The sequence below is a fragment of the Ammospiza nelsoni genome, chromosome 15, assembly GCF_027579445.1.
Source record: "Ammospiza nelsoni isolate bAmmNel1 chromosome 15, bAmmNel1.pri, whole genome shotgun sequence".
NCBI lineage: Eukaryota > Metazoa > Chordata > Aves > Passeriformes > Passerellidae > Ammospiza > Ammospiza nelsoni.
The window spans coordinates 2,445,342-2,468,207 of NC_080647.1; the positions used below are offsets into that span (position 1 = coordinate 2,445,342).

Genomic DNA, 22,866 nt, shown 5'->3' on the forward strand with positions numbered 1-22,866 from the left:
CAGACTTCACAAGTCTTTGGATACCTTTTGAATATTGACTTGGAGATTTCAATCACTTTTTGAGGCTCAATTTATTTCACCGCTGAGTTTTCTAGTTTTCAAAAAACATTTTCTTTCCCATTAAAAGCTGTTCCACACTTTTGGGCCTAAAAAATGTGACACATTTATAATGCTGTTGGATTCTTCTGAGGCAGAGAAAGAACAAACAACAACAAGTCTTCTGTATTGAAAACAATTTCAATGGATTTTGCACAGGCGTTAAGCTAATGAATGAAAGGCAGATTCCCCTGCTCTCCTTCAGATATTTCATTACAACTCCTTTGATTTTTGTTGTACCACAGACCTGTAACCAAAATGTAAAAGGCTGGAAGCTGGGAACCAGAGAGCTGAGGATGGAAAGCATCTCAGCCCCGACGTGGAAGGAAGGGCCAGATGAAACAAAGAACAAGACACAGGACAGAGTTTTCATTGCCTAAGTGACCCTGAATGATTTAGGAACTGAACAACTGAAATGTAAATCTCTCCCAGCATAAAAAGAAAATATGAACAAAAAAGAAGCAGCTCTCCTGCTCATTTTGATGTGTCTGATATCCATGTTTTGCAAACTTGAAACAGGAAGATTCAAAAAACCCCAGAAAACAAACTGTTCCAAATATTCTTAGGTTTCTGTTAAAATTCAAAATTCCATTTGAATTTCTGTTAAAAGTCAAAATTCCATTTGAAAGGCAACGCAAAACTTTCTGGATGCAGAACTGCTGGGATTAGCAAAATTGAAGACAAGACTTTTGACGCAATTATGCAAAAAAAGTATATAGTGTTTGTAACAGAGCAGATGTTGCCTGGGGTCCCTAGATATTTGGTTCCTATAGGGTGGCGGTGTTGAAGGCACTCAATTACACTGAGTTTTTGCTAATTACATTGAGTTTTCAGCTCCTCCACTTTTGCAAACCTCTTTTTGTCACAGTGACATTGTTCCACATGCCCGCAGACAGCTGCTGTGCAGCGTGTGCAGCCAGGAACCCGCAGCACCCACCTCAGCTGTGCCATCCCTGACAGATGAGAGTGACAGCCCTTCCTAGCAGCCACCAGCGAGGCACTCGGGGCTTTCCCAGAAAACCTGTCTGGGTGCCTCACCACCGCTAATGGAGAGCTCCTCTTCTGATGTGGAGCCTGCCTCTTTCTTGTTGCAAAATACATCACTCCTTCAGTCCCATCCATCACAGTCTGCTTATTCCCACTCATCTTCCTGGCATTTGGCACTTTGTTCTGCTTCAGAATAAACAGACCTTATTATTTCAATCTGTCAGGTGCTCCTGCTCTCTCTGGCTGTTTTCTCCATGCAGGAGCTTGCTCACAGCTCTGTGCTCTGCCCGAAACCCTGCACCCAGCCCAGCCAAGGTCCTGACAGCCCTGAGCAGGATCATTTCACACCTCCTGCCATGGCAGCACAGCACATTTGTGTCCTTGCCAACCATCATCATGCCCAGGTCCCATTTATTGATCCTCTCCTCCTTTTTGGTTATTGCCATCGATTGCTGCAGCCCGAGAGTGGCACTCTGCATTCATTGTTCTGCCATTCCCTTCTTCCGGATGATTTCATCCCTTGCCTTCCAGTCCTGCTTTCCTGTTTATCAAATTTGCAGATTTCAGACTCTCCCTCATTTGGCAGATCTTTGGGAAACATTGGAACAGATCAAGCCAAGGCACTGCAGCTGAGCTCTGAAGAGCTGAACACAGAACGGATCCCAGTTCCATGGGGTGGAAATGGGAGAAGAAAATCCCTCTGTGGATGCTGGGACAGCCTGGCAGCCAGCTGGGAAAGATTCAGGTGGTGAAAGGGGAACATCTGACACCCCCAAGTGCCCCCATTGCACTTTTGGGGCCCCCGGAATTGCTCACACAGAATTGCTCACCCAGGATTGCTGGGTGTGAAAATGCATGGAGTGTCTCTGCACAGCCCCAAAACCAGAGAAATTCCTGATGTGTCCTGCTGCACTGCACTCCAGCTGCCTCTCAGAGCCCCATCCACACCAGCAGGGTCAATCAGTGCTCTCCCCAAAGCCCAAAGAAGCGAAGTTTTGTTGAGCTGATCCAGTGAAATCATTCCTGCAATGTTCCTCATTCACTCCCTGCACTCAAAACTGCACCCAGCCTGCACAGATGTACAGCTGTGGCACGTGGAAAGGGAAAATGCTATTTTTTTTCATCTGAAATGAGTTTGGTATTCGCAGTATGAAAAAAAATCCACCTCCACTGCATGAGCTGTTTGTAAAAGCTGTATTTTGTGAGGTTTGCACTGCCTTTGTGTTGTGTTATATCCTCTCCTCTCCAAGCTACCACTGAATTTTAAGTACTCTTAAAACATTTTTAGCCCAAGTTTTAACATTAGCCACCAATGCTAGTTTTTGAAAATGACTGGGAACAAAATAGTCGTTGCTCTGTACAATTGATTATTGCTTTGTGCATCTGGGGTTCACTGAGTGTAAATAAAAGAACATTTATTTTCAGGGTTCATTGTCAAAATACAGCTGAAGCTTTAAACCAGCTGACAGTAGAGGAGACCAGAAAGTCATCAATGCTTTTTTAACAGCCTAGTCCAGTCAGAAAAAAAAAATCCCATACCCCAAAGCAAAATTAAAAATGTTTCTAACTAACCCTCACATTCAGTTAAAAATGGTAAATATTCAGCTGCATAAATTGAGATGCTATTCATGAGAAGGATCAGACCCATATGATTCAAAATCAACTGGCATAAGCTAAAGGCTCCTGATTTTAAATTTGATTGTGTCCCTGAGAGTGTCACACCTGATAACACTGATGACAGAGCACTTCCAGAAAAATTCATCAAGATGAAAATAAACCCATTCATTCCTCCACATGGCAGTGCTGCCATTTCCTTAATTCATGCAGGCATCAGACAACGATCTGGAACAAGTAATTCTTAATAAAATTTTGCCAAAAGCTGGGACTTATCTTCTGTCACAATTATTTTGGAAATTTCCTCCTTGAGGCATTTAAATTTCAATTTATAAGATTACAAAATATCCTCAGTCTCCAGCTGCTTTTCTATTTATCTCCGAAGGGAGCCAGCACCAATAGTAATGGAATAACAAGGATTATGGCTTGTTTTATTTATCTGGATGACAGTTGGTAGACTTTTTCAAAAAGAGAGAAATGCAAGCAAACCTATTATGTATTCTTGGAGGATTCTGATGTAGGAACTTGTAATACAGACAATTAAACTGATAGGGGACAATGAAGTGAAAATTTAAGGAAAAAAACGTGCAGCAGTTTAGAGTTTCTCTGCCACATTTAAAAATATTAAATTACTCTTTATTGGCATGAGAAAAGCATTTTGCTTGCAGAGATGTCACAGACCAGACGCAAATGCTGTCAGAGGTCTCAGATGGCATTCACTGCCTTTGGTAAAAGCTGAGTGTGTCTGGAGGGATCAAATTATCTCAGAAAACCGCAAACCTTTTACTCTCATTATTGAAATTTATATGAAGACTGATCACAGCCCCAAACTATTCTGTGTTCAATCTTTCACTACAATAATTAGACTGTGGCAGTGGGAATAATAAAAGATGAGTCTAAGTAAATAGCTTTGGATACACTGAAGGGATGATTTCTGGTATTATACACCAGGGGTTAGCCAATTTATAATCAAAAAGGAAAAAAAAGGTAATAGAAAAAGCAGCAGATATCAACTGAGGAACATTAAACTATTAACCTTATTATCTTCATTCATTGAAGCAAATTAATATCCATTTAAAAGGAGATCATAAAGAAAAAACATTACTTTTTAATTTATGCTGAATTAATTATTTTATTTAGATGATAATTCTGATTTAAAACAGACCTTATTTAGGAGATGCTGGGAGACAGTACAAAAGAACAGGACTACTTCAGCACCTCTCTCCACTATTAGCAGCCAGTAAATAAAGGAGTAGTCAAATAAATTTTTAATTTTCTCAGTCTCTTGTTTACTTCAAACGTTAGGAGGGCATGAAATACCTTAAATAACCAGAAAACAACTATCTTCAAGTGCAAGCAGAAAAGAAGATCCCTAATCAAACTACAATTTCCAGCTCCTACCTTTTTATCCTCAACTATCACCTTTTGTTCCAAAACAGCAATTTTTGTCGCAGAGGCTTTCATTGAGACAAACAGGACCCAGCAACTATCAGTGCAGAATTCTCAGAATAGCATTAAAACAAACAGCCTGAGAGGATCCAACCATAACCCCAGTGGGAAATATGTCTTTGTGTTGAAACTCTACAGAGACAAACCAGTATTTTCATTTTTCCTTTCCCCATACAGAGTAGAGCACAACAAATACAGCTCAAAGAGTTTCTCTAAACTCTTTCACAAGTCTGTATTTCCCACAAGTTTTGCAGCCTGGCACATTAAATCTAAGATCTTATTGCATTATTTTGATGGCTTTGTCATAGGCAAAGTATGTAACACAGATCATTATAATTTTTCACTCAAATTAAACTTCCCCATTTTTGCCAGCAGGGATCTGCATTTCTCTTGGATATCTACAAAGATGCCAAATTGCTCACCACTATCACACACAGATAGAAACACTTCATTAACAGCATATCACTGTTGCATTCACCTCTTCTAATTTAGCACTGATCTTTTATGAGTTATTTAGTGGCTCCTGCAGTGATCTTGCATAGGAGTGGGCTTGGGTTTTGGGTTTGAGTTTGGGTTTTGGGTTTGGGGTTTTGTTTTGTTGGGGTTTTTTCAAAAAGAAAAATGAAGGGTTCCGCTTTTGGGGGAAGGAAAGAAGAATTGTGCAAAGTGACAATCCCCAGCTGATTTCAGAAGTCCAAACCTAGCGGGCATTAAAATCAGGTTTTCCCTACCTCACATAAAAAGCACCACCCCCAGCTACTGCCAACACCAATAACCTGAATTATCATCTCACACAGGTGAACAAGGCCTTCTTTTCATTAACCAAGTTCAGGTGTTCCAGCCACTGCCCCAAATTTATTGCTTGCTCCCCTTTCAGCTCCTGATTGTCTACTTGTTTGTCAAATCAAACAGACCTGCTGTTTTCCCAATTTACCCTTTGAATTTTGGCAAGACTTTGCATTTTCAGCCCTTTAAAACTTCCAAAAGAAATCCAAGAGAATCCTTTTGACCTACTTGTTAGAAAGTTTGCTAGTCCTCCTAATTTAATCTCATTAACATTAGCGACTGGTATCTTACACCCTCACTAATTACTAAGGGAAAGTAGAGTATTTGGATGCCTTCTCAAGAAGAGGAATATTTGATAAATAATTTTGGTTTTTTCCTCACTGTGATTAAAAATCTAATATTCCACAGTAGTATAAGAGAAGTAAATAGTTTTAGGCTTTCATTTTTATTGATTTAAATAACCCCTCCCACTTTGTTCATTTATTTAGATGCAGGAAGCACAACCTATTAATTTCAAAAGGGCAAATAAAAGCTGGGTTGGCTGCCCAGACAAATAGAAATTCAACGTGGGTGATTCTCCCGGGCAGATTTGTACATTTTCAATGGAAGAATTACTCCCTCCACAGAAAACCAGCAGCACAGATGGTGCCCCTACACCTGCTCCAATGGAAACGACTTCAAATTGTCAGGCCCCAGGGCTGGGTTCTCTCACACAAAGCATTCTCTCAAGTGATGGGGAATGATCTTGCAGGGCTATCTCGTACCCCCAGCGCTCACCCACTCACGGCTGCCTTCCAGCAGTGACACCCTCAGGTCCCTGCGGGCTCCTCTCGCAGGCAGCCGGAGCTGCGCCGAGCTGATAAGGGAAATGTCAGATACTGCAGCTCCTGGCCACGGCAGGGGAGCTCTGCCAAACCCTTCCCATGCAGGCAGGGAGAGGAAAGGGGTTTGTAACCAACACTCGGCCTCAAGAAGCAAATTTTCCATTTTTTGCTGAAGGGGCTAAACCAACAGTGCCATCGTCCTCTCGCAGCGCTGAGGTCGTGGAACGAACCCATTCCCCAAATCATTGCTGAACAAACCCATTATGGACCTGGAGCTTCACAAATTTCTGATTAACGACTTCAAAGGGTATTTATTTCCAGACACTAATCCTCCTTGTACCAGAGTATCTCTCATAAGACTTTCCCCAGCAACATTTAGCAATTAAATTGTATTTTCTGGGCTTCTTGAAATAACAACAAAGACGTGAAACAAAAAGCAAATAAAACTGGAAATAACATTTAAAGCATGTCAAACATTTTATTTAGCTTTTGAAAGGCAGTTATTGTATGCTAGATGTCAAAATGATAGCTGAAAGCATGCTTTTTAAACTTTAATTCATCTAAGCCTTCAATTTGACGTGTGATTAAATTAAAATTACACATGAAAGTTGCACTATGGCTGTGCTGTTGCTAAGTTTGAAAAAGAGGAAAATACCAATTCTGATTTTTTTCTTTAATACATTTCTTCAATTTCCATCATCTTTGGTGTTATCATCTTGAATGCTTGATATCTGATAGGCAAAACCATTTTACAGTTAAAACAACACCATAATAAACAATAATACAGAAGCATTTCAGCAATATTTGACATCACTCCTGACTGCTGCCCCAACAGCATGAGACTTTCCAGCAGAAATATTGAATGGGTTTTATCAGAATTGTGAATTCTTTGTGTTAATATTGAAATGGAGGAGAATTTCTACTTTCATAAATGTACATGGGGCTCTAGCTCTAATTTGATTGTGCTAATTATACATTTCAGGTAAATAAATCTCATGTTTCTTCATGAGCAAGGCACGGACTCATGGAACCATAAATGTTCCAGTGAATTACTCACAGGCCTCCAGTGAGGTCCTTTTGTGTCGTAACCAAGGTTAAGCCTTAAATCCAACCCTGAGGAGGTCATTAGGGCTGGAGAGACCTGGCAGAAGCCTCAAGCACCTGATCCTATTTCCCTCTGCCTCTTTTTTTTCCCGTTCAGTTTTTCCTGTAAAGGTCAAATCCTTCTGAAGCAACACTGGCGTGTGCAACCCCAGGAGCTGAACCAGCGCTCACTTGAAGCAGCCTGGAAATGTGCTTTCATCATTTTGAGGCAGGAAATGGAGCTGTTCTTATTAATGCTTCCCAGAAAAAGGGAATTCTAGCTAATTTTGGTTCTTTGGCTTGCAAGCGTGCCAAAGTCAGAAGCAAAATAAGATTTGTGCAAGGATTGTTCTTAACTTCTCCAGTTCAGCTGCATTTCACCCTATAAAATAAAATAAAATCTTTCCTCCCAGTGTGGATGATTATAAAGCAGTTCATGTAATACAGACCAGCAGTAACTTTATGTTTGATTTGCACTCATGGAGCTGTTGAATTGACCTCATTCTATTGTGGTTAAAAAAACCCCAAACAAACACCAAAAAAGCCAAAAGGAGCCTTTTAAAATGAGTAACAAGGCAGCTCTTTGGCATGTCACTGTCCCACTCCATTTGTCATGACAGCACACCTTTATTATAACAGCATTTTATCTGTTAGAGCAGGAAATCTATAATGTTTGATATCAACTGTTTGATTAGCTGGAATGGGAATTGTTGAGAGATAAAATGCAAGGATAAAATGAATGTATTTCATGCAGCTGTCAACAAAAGCATTGTGCTCTTTCTGGAGAAGAGAAAGAATAGACAAAAAGTTTCCCCTTGCCCCAAATAGACTCTGAGGAAACTCAAGACCTTCTTAGGGAGCAGTGAAAGCATTCTCTATTCTGCTCTCTGTATCAGAGAGTTATCCTTGCAACAGACACCCTTGTGACCTTGAGAAAATATCTTTTAACCACCTTGATTACCCATCCTAAATTTTAAATTCACAGTGTGCTGGCCACCAAGGTCACCTCTCTTACTCAGCAATACCTATTCTACCTTTTGGTGAAATGGTTAAGGAAGAAGTAAGCGTTACCAAGAAAACTTGCTGGCATATATAAAATAAAGCTCTAGGCCAAAATTTGCAAGCAGTGAGGCAGTTCATGCTGCATTTGATTTGCACAAAGTGAATTCCAGCATTCTAGGATGGACACTTTTACCAGCAGGACACGTTCTAGTGGACTCCAGTAGTCCAGGAAAATTTCTCTGGATCAAGAAAGCTTCCACTAAAAGTTTTGTCCTGAAATTCCCTTTCCAATTGCAATCATCTTACGATTTTGCTCTCAATAAGAGAAGTCATTCCACTTACTGAAATAAAGGAATTTTTCACTGGTACACTTTGCATTCTATCAATCTTCTCTTATTGTAAATAGGAAAGATTCTGAGTGATAAATGCTATGGTGAACAATGCTTTGGTTTTGTTTTAAACATCTGAAAGATGTATTTGTCTCTCCAAGCTGTTTTAAGAAAAAGGGTTGTGTTTTATTTGATTAAAGTCAGAAATTTCCCATTTGCATCACTATTTTCACAGCTTATATTATCAGGATGATAATGAATAAGATTTAGCTGTTATTTACGGTAGCATACATGAAATATTCAACGTTACTAGAGTCTAACTACATGCTAATAATGCATTCTTAAATGGATGTCTGAAATATCTATTTGCAAATGGGAAGAATTTTGCAAATTCAAGTGCTGCATTGTATCCCTGAGCTCATCCCTCGCTCCTCCAGAGCGGTGTCTCTGCAATTGCCCTTTCAGATAATCAGAATATATAACTGCCTTCCACAATTCACCACTTGTGTCATTTCAGCAAAGCAAAATATAAAGCCATTAGCCTTCCCTTGTTCCTTAAATCTTCCCAGCTTATTTCCACATTCAGTGCAGCCATTCCTCAGCGCTGCTGGGATTGCTCACTCATCTCGGAGCAAAACACAGCGGCACAAATTGCTGAGGAGATGCAGCACGCGGTAGCTCGCAGGAAGGAACGATGCAGTTCTGGGTGAGAGACAGGGAGAGGATCCAGCTGAAGGCTGGGGAAGGTTTTTTGTGCTCACAGCCAGCCCAGAGCTGCTGTTTGAGCTGGGCAGGGACAGCTGTCCTTGTCCCATGTCACCTTGTCCCATGTCACCACCCAGACGCGGGGCTCGCGCTCTGCAGCCCCACTGAGAGCTCTGGACTGGGCTCTGTCGCTTCTGCCACCAGGACCTGGCACCTGGGCAGCTCCCCTGGCAAACAGGGCAAGGAACAGGAACCAAAAATCCTGGAAGAATTTGGTAACTGCAGCAGCCAAGAGAAAGGTGATAATGCAAAAATACACAAAGCACCAAGAGGAGGTGGGAGAGAAGTCCTAAAAGCGAGGATTGGGCATCTCTGGAAGCAGCTCCTCCCCATGGGGCTGCTGACTGCACAGCCCAGACACCCGAGCCCCTGGCACAGAGGATCTGCTTAAAACCAGCTTGGTCCCAAGACATTTACTGCATACACCCCAAAAGTGCACTGCTGTGTGAGTAGCACAACCCTCAGTCTGAGTCCCTGCACCCTTGGAAAGTTCCCAAGTGCCCCAAAGAGCTGAGGAAGCCCAGGGGCTGGGGAGGGAAGACCAAGAGCACTGCCAATGATGCTCCTGCAGCTCCCTGAGTGCTCTCAGAGCCACCCCTGGCTCCTCACCTCACACACACCAGGTTAACACCCCTACAATTGTTACTTCAGGACTATTCAAACTTCATGTACGGCTCGGTTAAATCAGAGGTGAATATTATTCTCCATAAAAACCACATTAAACTTGCAATAAATCTGAAGCACTTTTGCAAGGCTGACACCAAGGTCAGGATCAGGAAAGGCAACTGCTTTCCCTGCTTGATCCAGAAAGGCAGAAATCCCTGTAAATGCAGCCATGGAGGAGCAAATGCAAGGCTTTAGGTGTGCTCTGTGTTCCTACAGCTCAGGGGAAGGCAAATTGCTGTAGATGCTTGAGAACCAGGGAGGATTTTGGAATAAAGGAGTAGAAAAAGGCAATAACATTAATGAGGGCAAAGCTGGCACAAGTCATGTGGGTAACTATGGGCATGGGCACCTTCCTCACACAGCCACAAACCTGCACCCCTGCATCAACTACACTGCCCAAAACCCACGCTGAGTGCCCTGGCTGCTCACCCTGAAATCAGCATCATGCAGAAATCTTCCTGAGTGAAGAACTCCATTTAATTCTACTCTTTAAAATATTTCTTATTTTTGTTGGCATACAGCATCTGGGCTTTGCACACAACAAAATGCACCTCGCACATTTTTCAGGCAAGAATATGTAAATACAAACTTGCAGCATTAAGCTTGTGCTCTTTCTCCTACTGTTTTTAATTAATTTGACCTTTGGGCCTATTTTTGTCAATTCAGAAGGCATATTGCAATCAGAAAAAAAGCTATGGTGCAAATATTCCATTCTGCAAGTCACTTGCTAAACAAGTAAGCAATAGAGGAAAATCTATAGCACACAATTAGCATTATGCTTTCCAATTATTTTCTTTACTTCACAAAACTCATTAATAACTTTTAGTAGGTAAAATTGCAGCTAGGAACCCTCCTACACCTCAAGTGTATTATATTCTACCTTTGCCCAATAGAAATTCTTTTGATGTACTGGAAATCTTATTAATAGATTCACCAGAAAACAAGCATGTAAAGCTGGCAGAGGCAATTGCAAGAGGTAAAATGAATGTAAATGACAGATGAAAGCAAACTTCCACGCCGTTCAGATCAATACAAACAAAAGTGCTGCAGCAGCCACAGCACAGAGATGAAGGGAATTCATCAAACTTGTGTTTCAGATTATTTGTCCTGCTCTAAATGCACCCTCTGTGTTACCCAATTAATACCACATTAAGATTCACTCCCACAGGGGCTTTTTCCTTCTGGTGCTGAAGTTTCTCAGTGCACTCAGATCTGGGGGGAATGTAGAGGCAGCTTCTTGCTCCCAAAGATCGTCATTTGGAAAGTCTGTAATTGCAGCACTCAATAATTTCCCAAATACTTAAGCCAGAATTAATTATCCCTGCTATTATTGCAGGAGTATGGATCTTAGGCTGGGTATGATGAAGGGAATGTGTGATGGAACATTTTATTGTGCTCAGAGCATGCAGTGGGTGTGCAAGGCACTTAAACCATCAGAAGCAACCAGCTCCTCTCCTTCAATTACATCTCGGTGTGATCTGCAGAATCAGCTTTGCTCATTTCATGATCTTTGTTGTTCAATTATCAAACACACTCAGGACCCTTCTTTACACCAGAGACTAACCATAATTTTTTTAAGAATCCTATTTTGTTTAAAATCATACTGGTTCTTAGTGAAAAATTAGAAGAAAGCAATCACTTATTGTTGAACACCCTGTGTTTGAACAGAGTTTGAAATGCATTTTCGTTAGGAGTCAGAAATCAAGGCACGTCATGAACTTCAGCAATTCCCTTTAATGGAGTGAAATTTAGAGTTTTCTGGCAGTTTCATATAACGTTGAGGAATCAAAAATTTTGGTAGTTACTGTTATAGCTAATTGCCCAAGCTTCTTAAAAATGTCCTTATTCAGAAATGGGGGAATGCCAGAGGTGAGCCAGGAAGGGGAGGAAGAGCTGCACAATGGTTAGAGGTGCAGAAATACAAACTGTGATTTATTTTGAGTTCCACAGCAGAGAAGGCACACAACCATGGTATTTGCAATGGGGAAATCAGAACCACAAGGAGATGAAGCTCCAAACTCAGACCCTTGCACAGAACATAAACAAAAGGAACTTTGATCTCTTTGAGCACCCCATCAGCAGAACTGTGCAAAGTTCCTTATTAGTGAAGTACTCTCACACTTTCCAGGTAGGCATTAAGTATTTTCACATCCTGTGGGCTTTGCATTGCAGTAAATTTCATTCTCCCAGCAATACAAATGTACAACAACTGTCCCAGACTGACAACAGATGTTAGAAATGTGAAAAACAGCCTATAGCATCATAGTATTTTACACATGCACATCATTCTTTACTTGAATGGGCTTTAAAAATATGAACTCCATTTCAGAACAAAATGGAAAAGACAGTTGTTAAAACAACTCACAAAACAACAAACCAAAGCACAAATGGCTATGCCCTCTTGATTCTCACGACTGAGGGTTAGGCTGTGTCACTGGCAAAATCCAAAAGTGAAATCAGGAGTCCTGGGCAGAAGGGACACTCTTTGGCAAGTTGTAATCTCATCTCACATTCTCCATCTAGCATGCTTCCCCAGAGAAAAAGCTGTTCTCTCTCAAGATAGACCAAAGTAAATTATTTACACTTCAATAAACTATCACAGAGTGCCCCAAACTGGGAATGATCACAGAGATAATGCACATAAATACCAGCACATACAACATCACCTAAAACAGGACCAACCCTGAAAGAAAGTGGCTCAATCAAATGTTTTCTGAGTAATTTGGCTGATAGCAGTGAGTATCCAGCGAGGGGTAACAGAGCCCGTTTTGATGGAGCCAGATGGATTAAAAACCTCCATGAGAACATCACCCAACACTGAAGCTCTGTGAGCTACGTGATAGAACAATAATGATCTTATCTGCTCCAACCAGACTGAAATCCTGGTGGCTGCAGAAGATGTGTTCTGCAGTGCATTCCATCTGTGAGGAACAGACATCTTCATTAGTGAAAATCTTCAAATCAGAGCTGAGAAACCCGTGGCTAAGGAAGAGATGCCTTGACAAGCGAAGTTCCTGCTGAACTGCTCTGCAGGCCCACGAAGCTGAAGATTGAGCCATAACAATTATCTGCTCTGCCCTGTAAATGTGTCTTTTCCCTGCTCTGCAGCTGCACTGACAGCACTGCTCCCACCAGAGCCTGCCCCTCATTCCACAGGAGCAGCCTGAGCTCTGGGAGAGCCTGAAACCTGTCCTGTCCAACACCTTATCAGCTCTGCCACAGAGTGCAGCACTGTCATTAGAAGCATGGATGCTCCTGTCAGACAATCAATCTCGAATCTGCTCAGACTTTTAAAATGTTCCAAAGCAGCACCACCATTCCCTGGCAGGTGCCTTACCTGCATATGGGAACCTCCTTGCCCCACCTTACCCCACCCCTGCCTCCTCCAAAAAACTTTTGGGTGAAATGAGTGGTAAAAGCCCCAATAAAATCCAAATTCATAATCTAAAAAGGGTAACAGCCTGGAGTTACAAAAAACAGGACTACAGCTTGACTCCCAATAAACTGCCACTGGCAAAACCAGATCAGGGAAAAAGGGGAAATTATTTAAATTTTAAAGTCTCCCTGCACAAAGAAAACATTAGTAGAGAAGCCGTGATTTTCCTATATCAGTCCTGCAATTCAGCATTAACACAACTTGTATCAAATCAGGAAAACAGAGAGCACTCTATAGAGAATGACCAAAGCATTTTCCAAAAGAGCATTCAACAGTTTCCTCAGGAATGCTGTCACAGAAGCTCCATGAAGTTTTGTGACATTAAAAGAATGCTGAAATATTTTACTGCCATTTATTTATTTATAAAACCAGAGCAGCAGGGCTGTGCCCACCCCACATTTTCCCCAGTGATTTCTGCAGTGGCAGAGGCAGAAGGGAGAGGAACTCACCCAGCCTGGGGCAGGGATCTATAGGACAGGCAGGGAAGAGCCTAATGGGGGATCAAACAGAAAATCCCACATTCCCAGCACCAGCCTGGAGGCAATCAAACAGCAACACAGGCAAATCAATGCAAATCCACATCAGCCACCAGGCAGCACATCCTCCTGGAGAGGCTGGCTTTGTCCGAGCCTGCATCCCCGGCAGCTCCAGACACAAACACTCCCTCATGAGCAGCTGAACATTGAAAACAGCAGCCCTGAAGGAGGGAACAGCACATTTATCCCAGCGGATCCTACGTTTAGTTTGAATTACTGCACAGGTAACCAAACATTCTGCCTAATCTTTAACGCCAACCCGTGCAAAGCCATCTCTGAGCCCTTCCCGTCCCACAGCAACAGGCCAAGGGTCCTCGGTGCCTCATGGATAAGAGGAGGGTGGCAAAGAATTAATTCCCCTCCCAGCGCTTGCAGGAAGCTGCTGTGGAGTCCCCACTGCTGGGGATGATTTTCTCAACAGGCTCCTGAAAACCACATTAGCTCTCACACCAGCCTTTCTTCAATTATGTCATGTTCTTTTTCATCTCGCCACAAGCAGCACATGGATTAACCAAGTTCTTCAGCCACTTTAAAGCCTTTAAAGGACCAAAAGTAATCCCCCCAAGAGAGAAGACTGAACAAAACTAAGCAAAAAAGCCACAAAACAAACAAAGCAAAAAGAAAACTTAAACCAAACTCCTTTTTAATTTGCTTGTTTGTTTGTTCTGAGATAACTTCTGGGAATATTTAGTGATATCATAATTAAGTCCAAAACAGGATGCAGAATAAATCAGGCTAATCCCAGGCAGCTGAAAACATTGTGCCCTCAGACTTTTTACTGTTTTGTTCATCCAAAATAATTATATAATTAGATAGTTTGACTTCTAAAATATTTGAAGAAGACTCTTGATAATACCCATAAAAAAGAACAAGCTAATTTGGTTTTCTCATAGGTTCAGTGAATGAAGAATACTGAAACCTAATGTGATTTTGGACATATTTTCCATTGCAGTTGGTGGAGATCTCGAACATTAATGCAAATCAGCAAACAGATTTTTTTTTCCTTTTCTTTACATATAAGGGCTATTTGCGAAATGCTGAGCTGATTAAAAGTAACACAATAAAACTGAAAAGATCAAATTCTGCTGTTTAAGCTGAATGATCACCCCCTCCAGGCTGTTCCTGTCCCACAGGACAAGGCAGGGACACCCATGAAGGGACAATGAGCATCAACCTGGTCCCTTTGCCTTCCCTCAGGGAGTGCCCCTGAAATGGGAGACGCAACTGAAATTTCTCCTTGCCAAGGCAGTCCAAGGCAGATCTTCCCCCTCTCGGGTCAGTTCTGAAGCTCAGAAATCCAGCACAGCCCCTGCCACGTGCTGCCCCAGCTCCCACCTGCCCTCCAGGGGAGAGTGTTTGCAGAAAAAGCTGAGAGCAGATCAATGTGGAGAGGGGAGAGAGGGGCAGACAATTAACTCCAGCATGGAAAGTTGTGCAGTCAATGTCCCCTCGGTGCCAGCTCACACCTGACAAAGGGTTCCCACTGAGATGCCCCCACCAAAGGCAGAAAGTTCAATTTTTTGCAGTTTACAGCTTAAAGTGTAATGATTTGTGTCATCTCAGCCGGCTCAAAACTTGAGCCCAACAATCAATGGCAGTTTTCCCATCCAGGAAAATAAAGCAATGGACATCCAGGGCGGTTTGGGGTGGGTGGCTGTTTCTTTGCTTGGTTTGTGGGTTTGTTTTATTGGTTTTTAAAGTTTGTCAGAATGGAAATTCTGGAGGGCACTGAATTTCTAGGGAGCCCCAGGTTCCTTTGTTCACAACACCTGGGTTACACCTGGATGTATTTTTAAGTTGTTCCATCAAAGCCAAGTGTATTCCCTGGATTTTCCCAGGAGCAGAAAGGGGGTGAAAGAAGGTGAGTGCACACCCAGGATGACTGTAGGAACAACTAAACACCCAAACCATGTGTGGGTATTCACCTCTGAGCAATCAGATGATTTTTGTTAAGCAGAAAAAATTTAAAAAAGAGATTTAGACATGATTTTGGTTAAGGAGAAAAATTTTAAAAAAGAGATTTAGACATGAGGGTGTGGCACAACATAACCTCCATTTATACCCATAAACTGTTTATGTTCAACGAGACATTTATCCCCGCTGATTGGGTGACACTGGTCCATGCCTATGAATAAAATATCTGGTAGACATTCTATTTTTTAGATGTATTTCTACTGTGTTTACACTTTTGACATTCCTATATAATTTGCTTGTCAGAACCACAAAGCTCAGAGCAACAAAATCTGCCTGTGTGGAGGGAATTGCTGCAGGTTTTACCATATGAAATGAAAATTTAGGGATTAGTTGTGCAATATCTTCCTGCATTATTATACAAAGTCCTACTTTAAAAAAATTATCATATGGCAAAATTTCTTTATTTCAAAGCTTTTAAGGAAGAAATGAAGGAAAGAATGAGCTGCTTCTTAATACAAAGAGTAGCAAAATAATAATAATAATAAAATAATACTCAGAAGTTGCCCAAAGTAGTTCAGCTGCTTTTCACTCCTCAGCTATGCAAAGGTTGCTCACACTCTGATCCAGTCCCAAAATCAACGTGATGACCAGTATATTGGCCAGCCATGCATCTTAACAAATGAATCTTCATTAAGCAATCTCCTAACCCCTCCAAGAGCTGGTCTGGCACTCACAAGTGCTAACGAGAAGCCAGCAGCAATTCCATAAATAATAATTTGTGACTGAACTGCAACCTCTCCTTTGCATTCATTACTCATTGCAGGCTGTGACTCAAATCAGCCCGCTGTCAGCAGAAGACAACTCATTCCAGGCAGTGTTTAAATAGAAAATTTGCCTTGGTGCAGCCCCAGAAAGCAGACTCCAAAGTTAAGCAGGAACCTTCATGGCCTGACCTTTGGCAAAGCACACGGGTGACAAGCAGGGGACAAAGGCAGCTGGTGTCGCATCTCCAGGAGCACAGAAATAGCACCTGCTGATCCTCAGGAGCTACAGCCAGCTCAATAAGGAAAACAGGAATATTTTAGGGCCAGGCTGGCAGTTTAGCTCCAGAAAGGTCTGTAATTCACTTGGGTCTGAGGCTGCCGCCACGGGCCCTGCAGCCACAGCTGGGTTTTGTCTCCTGCTCTGCCCACATGTGCTCCTCGTTATTGCCTCAAATCTTGCTTTTACAGAATCACTGACCCATTCTAGAGAGCTTGGACAAACACATGAAAGCCTACAACTTCTGACAAAAGAAAGGAAAATGCCTCAGAAATATAGGGAGAATTATTATCATTATTATCTTCTCACTTCTCCCTTTTTTTTCTTTCTCCCCCAGTAAAAGCAAATAACCACAATCACAAAACCAAGGGACAACTGGACACAGTGCTCCAGATGTGGCCTCAGCAGGGCAGGGAACAGGGGGAGCATCTCACCCATGAGCTGCTGGCCACCTTCCTCCTCCTCCTCATGCATCCCAGGAGCTCCTCATCCTCCCTGGCTACCCAGGAGAATATTTCCAAAGGTGAAAATCAAACCAGAGAAGCCTGTGGCAGCACACAGTTTATGAAATGGGATACTGTGATTATTTAAATTGTACTTAAAACTATCAAATCAGCATTCCATTTATTTCCTTAGACTTGGGGGGCGAGTCCACTTAGCAGACTCTGGGATATTTAGCCTTTGGCACAGAGGGGAACACTTTCAAGCTTCTGCAGAGATGAATTCTATTATGTAGACACAGTGATCAAATTACATGTTTTGGTGTTGAAGCACATATGAGAGACTGCCCATAGACTCAGACTCATCAGGGAAACATTCCTGTATTCAATTTGATTAGCAATCAAGGAAGAGACAGAAAAAAATGGGTGCAGAAAATCACCCAGGGGGAGAGAGCACTGCTACACTTAATACCTGGAACTACTCACAAATGCTCATTGCAAATTCCTCAGAGTCCAGACTTCCCTCCTTGTGTGTTCTGTGCTCAACATCATCACCACACACAGGCCTGGGGCCTCTGCCCAAAAATGAACATTTAAGGATGCAGAGAAAGCACAAATACACATAAATTCATCTCTGTGATTCATTAGTAAGAATTAACCATTGTTCTTCAGCATCAGATCTCTCACTGCTGGGCACCTTTCAGGACCCATCCTCTTAAGGAAATTCCACAGGTAAGGAACATGAGCACAGCAAAACTGTAAAAACACCTGAACAGCTGAGAGAGGGGCAGATAAAAGAAAAACTGGCATTTATTAATTTTATCTGCATATAATTGGAATTATAAGTGCAAGCATCATTATAACCAGGCGAATAAAAATTCTTTAGCCCACTAAGACCTCAGTTAGACTAACAAAAATCCTTTGTTTTCACAGCAAGAGGATTTTGACTGCAAAATGCTGGAGGAGTCAAGCAACCACCTCTGTAATTTGGATGCTACAAACCAGCAGTGGCAGTGTACAAGAGCACGTTTGTGGAAGCACTTGGGAGAGATGCTTACTCACTTGAGTGACCTTGAAAACTGTCCCATTAAACCCCTGCCCACACCCTGCATCAGCTCTCCTTTTAGAAACTGGAACAGAGAAACTAAATTGGGGTAACTGGAAAAGAACAATATTGATCTCATCCCTTACAAAGGTAATTAATGTTGTTCCTCCTTCCTAAATATCTGGGTTTAGTATGTTTCCCAGATTAACTAAATTATGTAATTTAGGATGATTTAGAATGCATTTAGAAATATCTATTTAGCTTCAGAAAGAAAAGAAATTGTCGCAGAACGACAAGAGAACTTCAGCATCTCACCACAATGAACACTCCAGAACCATGTAAACACTATTAAAAAAAAAAAAAAGGAAAAAAATAATTAGCTCTACTGATGCTCATATAAATGTAATAAAATGTAATAAAATTTAATTAGTACAATAGGACCTTTGCCCCTGGTTAATTGTCCATCTCTCATTCTCAAAGGTGTGTTCCTATCATCTCTCTCAGAAGCACAACTGCTGCCTCAGAGCCAATTCTGCAGCAAATTTGTGTGTTCAGTGCTCAAAGCCCCTCCCAAATTTTCACAAGCAGCAATGAGAGTAAGGGAAGATGAGAGGCAGCCATGTACCCACGATGGAAATAAGATCTGAATTCTTAACAGGTATCTCAAAAGACTGGAAATTTTTCCTTCTCAAACTCCTTATGAATACTAATTTTGATAGCTAATACTCAGAACCTGTAGCAAACAGTTCACTCAAGTTATAATCACCCCTCCAGGTTGCTGCAAACCCAGTGTCTTGAAATCTAGCACCCATCAGAAAAAAATATAATTAGCTGTGATAAAAAGTGAGTTAGGCCCTTAATCAATAGCCTTTCAAGCTGTCAGGACAGACTGCAGCTAAAAGAGGTGGTGAAATTAATGAGCTGGAGAGTTCCACCACCAAAGCATTGCAGGAGCCAAGGGGAACCATCCCAACCTTTGGAATTCCAAGAGGGACCAGAGCAGAGCAATCCTGAGCATCTCCCTTTGTTCCTGCAGCCAGTCCACGGCTGTGGTGCCTGGGGTTTTCATTATTCACCTTCTCCACCACGGAAAAGAAGTTGAAAACCTACTTGAAAACTTAATTTTCTCTGTGAAGAGCGGCAGTGTTTGCAGAAAAGCAGCGGGAGGGTGCAGGGAGGACGACGGGGTGTCGCAGAAGGACGAGCAGAAATGCGCTGCTCTCCCAGTCAATACCCTCACACCACGTTTGCCACTCCAGCTCAGCAGGGCTCACACCTTCCCTGCAGCACTGAGAAATGGATTGGGATGTGACAGACAACTGTGCATGACACAGCTCCTAACCCTCAGCATGCGCTGATACCCAGCACAAGACAGTTATCTTTGCAAATCCACCGACTTCCTTACAGTGACCGTTTAGAAACAGCATGGAGAGATTATTTCTGAGCAAAAGTAAAAAGAAAATACATGTCACTGGACCTGTCATAGGCTATAATGAAAGGTGATAGAAAGCCGAAAAGCAGAAATATAATTGGACATCCATTCATGACCTATTATTTCTTTTAACAGCAACACAAACAATGGAGCATCATCAGAGATGGGGCTTTTCTGACATTGTGGCCACTTTCTCAGGACTAACCAGGACAGCTCTCTCCACATGTTCCCCTTTTATTCCCCACTTTTCACTAATTACCTTTATAAGAGGAAATGAATAGAAACTGAATCCCTGTAAATTTTCCCATAAATAGCAGGACTGAAATACAACAAAAAGGGATAACATCCCATCATGCCAGGACTGCACCCTAATAAGAACCAAATGCCTGGGGGGAAATTCAGTAATACTGTGAATGAAACATCTGCATCTCTTAACATGATATGAACACAAGTCTGTGTAACATCAGATCAAATCAGGATCAGCCTGGGAAGGAGCCACCACTGTGCCATCGCTTCCTTAATTCCTTCACTCAGAGGCAAACCCGAGTGCCAGCATTCTGGACAAGGCATTTCATTTCTCTGTGCAAAGAGAAGTGAGGATTCTGGATCAAACTTAATTCTGGCATGGGGTCTTTGGCTCTTTGCAGGTAAATTTTCCTGGCAGCACAAAACTTGGAGCATTTAGCTCAGTGGGCAGCCAGGCAGAGCTGGTAATGAGGAGAGCTGAGCATCCCAGCAGCTGCCATCAGACTGCAGGAAATCCGGCACAGGTGATTCAGGAGAGGGAATTCACAGCCATGAGAACTCGCGGATGAGCAGAGAGGGAGGGGAAATTTGTCAAGTGGACCTGTTTGTTAAGGCTGGCCCTGCCAGGGGTGCTCTGGAATGTTCTCCCCTCAATTCATGCCAAGGCACGGCCGGCCGCTTTTCAGCTCTTTGGTGTCTGCCTAATTTCACATTATTTACTGTGTGTGTGGGGGCGGTGGCAAAGCAACAAAGTGCCTTTAGGGGGATGGTGTGATGGGCGTGCAGGATGCCTGCAGGACCCAGCAGGGTCTGTCCTGCAGAAGGGCTCAGTCCTGAGATTCCCCTCTCACCATCCCAGACAGGGCTCCAGTGCCTCTACAGGAATTACACAGAATTCAGCCCACATCATTCTAATAAAGCACATTGAACAAAAGGGGACAGATTCTGGCAGGATAAAGCATTCTGAAAATATTTATACAAAACCTGAACCACACATATGCTCTGTTTCCGCACGACCTGATCCAAAGGTTTTCTGACCTCAGCCAGTTCTGATCAGGGGACAGAAACAACACAAACACATCCTAGGGACTGCTCATTACAAGTCAGGGATCCTCCTTTCCTTCTAGAGCAGTACTCTGATTCCTTTTCTTAAATTATGGCAGCAAATACTCTGTTAAAATGCTCTGGAGTAGAAAAACTACGCTTTTTTTTTTTTTTTTTTCAGCTACTTGGCATACAGCATAAGAAAGGAACAAAATTAGCTTGGAACATTCAGTTCAGCCTCAACATAATTGCCAGAATTTGTGGAATGTTATTTTGAAAAAAAAAGTTTTAGGTAATAGAAAATTTTTATTAAAAATTAAATGCATGAGATGGAGAAATTTATTGCTATTATTTTCTTTATTATATGTTACTGTGAGGGGTTTTAAATGCTTAAATTTAATGCTCCCTTAGAAGCAATTTACTTCCTGGAATTATTTCCAAAGACTTCATCAGAATGTTCCTTCCTGAAGAGAAATCAGTGTTATCCTCACTGAACCTGAAGCACAGCAACAACAGGGGACTTAAAATACCAGAGCCTGAACCAAGGCAGAAATCTTCCGGAGACTTCTACAAACCCAACTCCTTAACACAGCCCTGGACACACAGTAAAACCTTTCTGAAAACAATGCTATTTATGAATTCCGAAGTGTAATGTGATAATGAAGAGGAATGTCTTTCCTCTTCTCATCAGGAATGGGGTTTATCTAAGAGAAAATTATATTCCTGGGACTGTTCTCATTAGACACATTCTGAGAAAGGTGGTCACATATGTCTGGCCAAAATGTCCTGCAGTTAAGTCATACAATTTATTAATAGATCCAGGTAACCTATTTTATTTTTATTTTTTAATTAAAATGCAACAACTATATCCTCTGCCCAAATATAAACAACAGAAGACATAATTCAATCCATGCTAAATGTCATTCAAAAACCTCAGAGAATAACAGAGCCTCCCCTATAAGAAAGGCAATCCTAACACTAAGAAATCAAAAAATCACCAATTTACTTTCCAGTTTTTAGCTGAGCAGACTCCCACTGCAGTTCCAACTCACTGGAGCTCGTTAGCATCCCTGTTCAACAGGAAATTAATTTGAGCCATGACAACAGCACCTATAATGGCAATTTCAGTCACAGGGAAGTGTTGAATCCTGAGCAGACAATGCTCAGCACGAGGGGCATCAAAAGCATTCAGTGCATAACCTCACTCCAAGAGTCAGATAATTTGGCTTGGATGAGAAATGAACACTGGAAAACAAGACAAGATCTCCATTGTGGCTGAATTAAAAAGCACAATCAGAGCACTGGGAGCATTAATTTCTTCAGTGATTCAAATTCCTTATGGTCATGGGCCATCACATTCTGCAGGGGCATTACAGCCACAGAAGGGTTTTGCCACAAGCCACTGCACAAAGAGGCCACTGGATGCATCTAATGGCCAATAAACAACTCTGCTGCTGCTGCAATTAAAAAAAGGGGGAAAAAAAGGTAAAATAGTGTCCAAAAACATCAATCTGTGACGTATTGGAGGAAAATAAGGAAGAGATCACAGACATCAAGGCAAAAAGAGAATCTTGCCTCATGTCACTTTGGAGTGATGCTGATATGGATAGGGATGGGTGGAACCTGGATTTCCAAACTTTTTGACAAGTCAGACAGGTATCTGATCAGGAAAAGAGTTATCTGCACTAAATTCATGGCTGCTTCTTCAGTAATTAATGATTTATTAGACATTAAGTCACATGGAAGCATTTGGCAGTGCCAATCACCAGGCCAGTGATGATATGAATAAATTTGCACATGTAAAAGCCTCAGGGACATTGTGAAATGAGGGCAGGGGGACAATCAGAATCAACACAGAAAGGGAAACCTTTTCCCAGTAACACAAAGAAACAAGAGAGGGAGACACAAGCCCCTGCTGCAGGTTATGGTCATGGATGTAGAACCAACTTTCTTATAATTCATTTTCTTTTCTTGGTCATTCTTGTCACTGATCTGCCCAGATAAATTCTGACTTTGCTAGCTACCTGACTGTTAGAAAATCAGGAAATACTATGCCAAATGCAATCCAAATTACTCCTGTGTCCAGCATCAGCTGAAGAGAGCGCTCAAGTGCAGCGTTTTAGCATGACTT

The 22,866-nt window shown here is 42.0% G+C and overlaps 1 protein-coding gene across 1 annotated transcript in view; it reads right to left on the minus strand.

Moving 5' to 3' along the window:
- LOC132080169 (protocadherin-9-like) overlaps window positions 1-22,866 on the minus strand; it is a 228,337-nt gene that overhangs the window by 120,628 nt on the left and 84,843 nt on the right. The window lies entirely within an intron of this gene.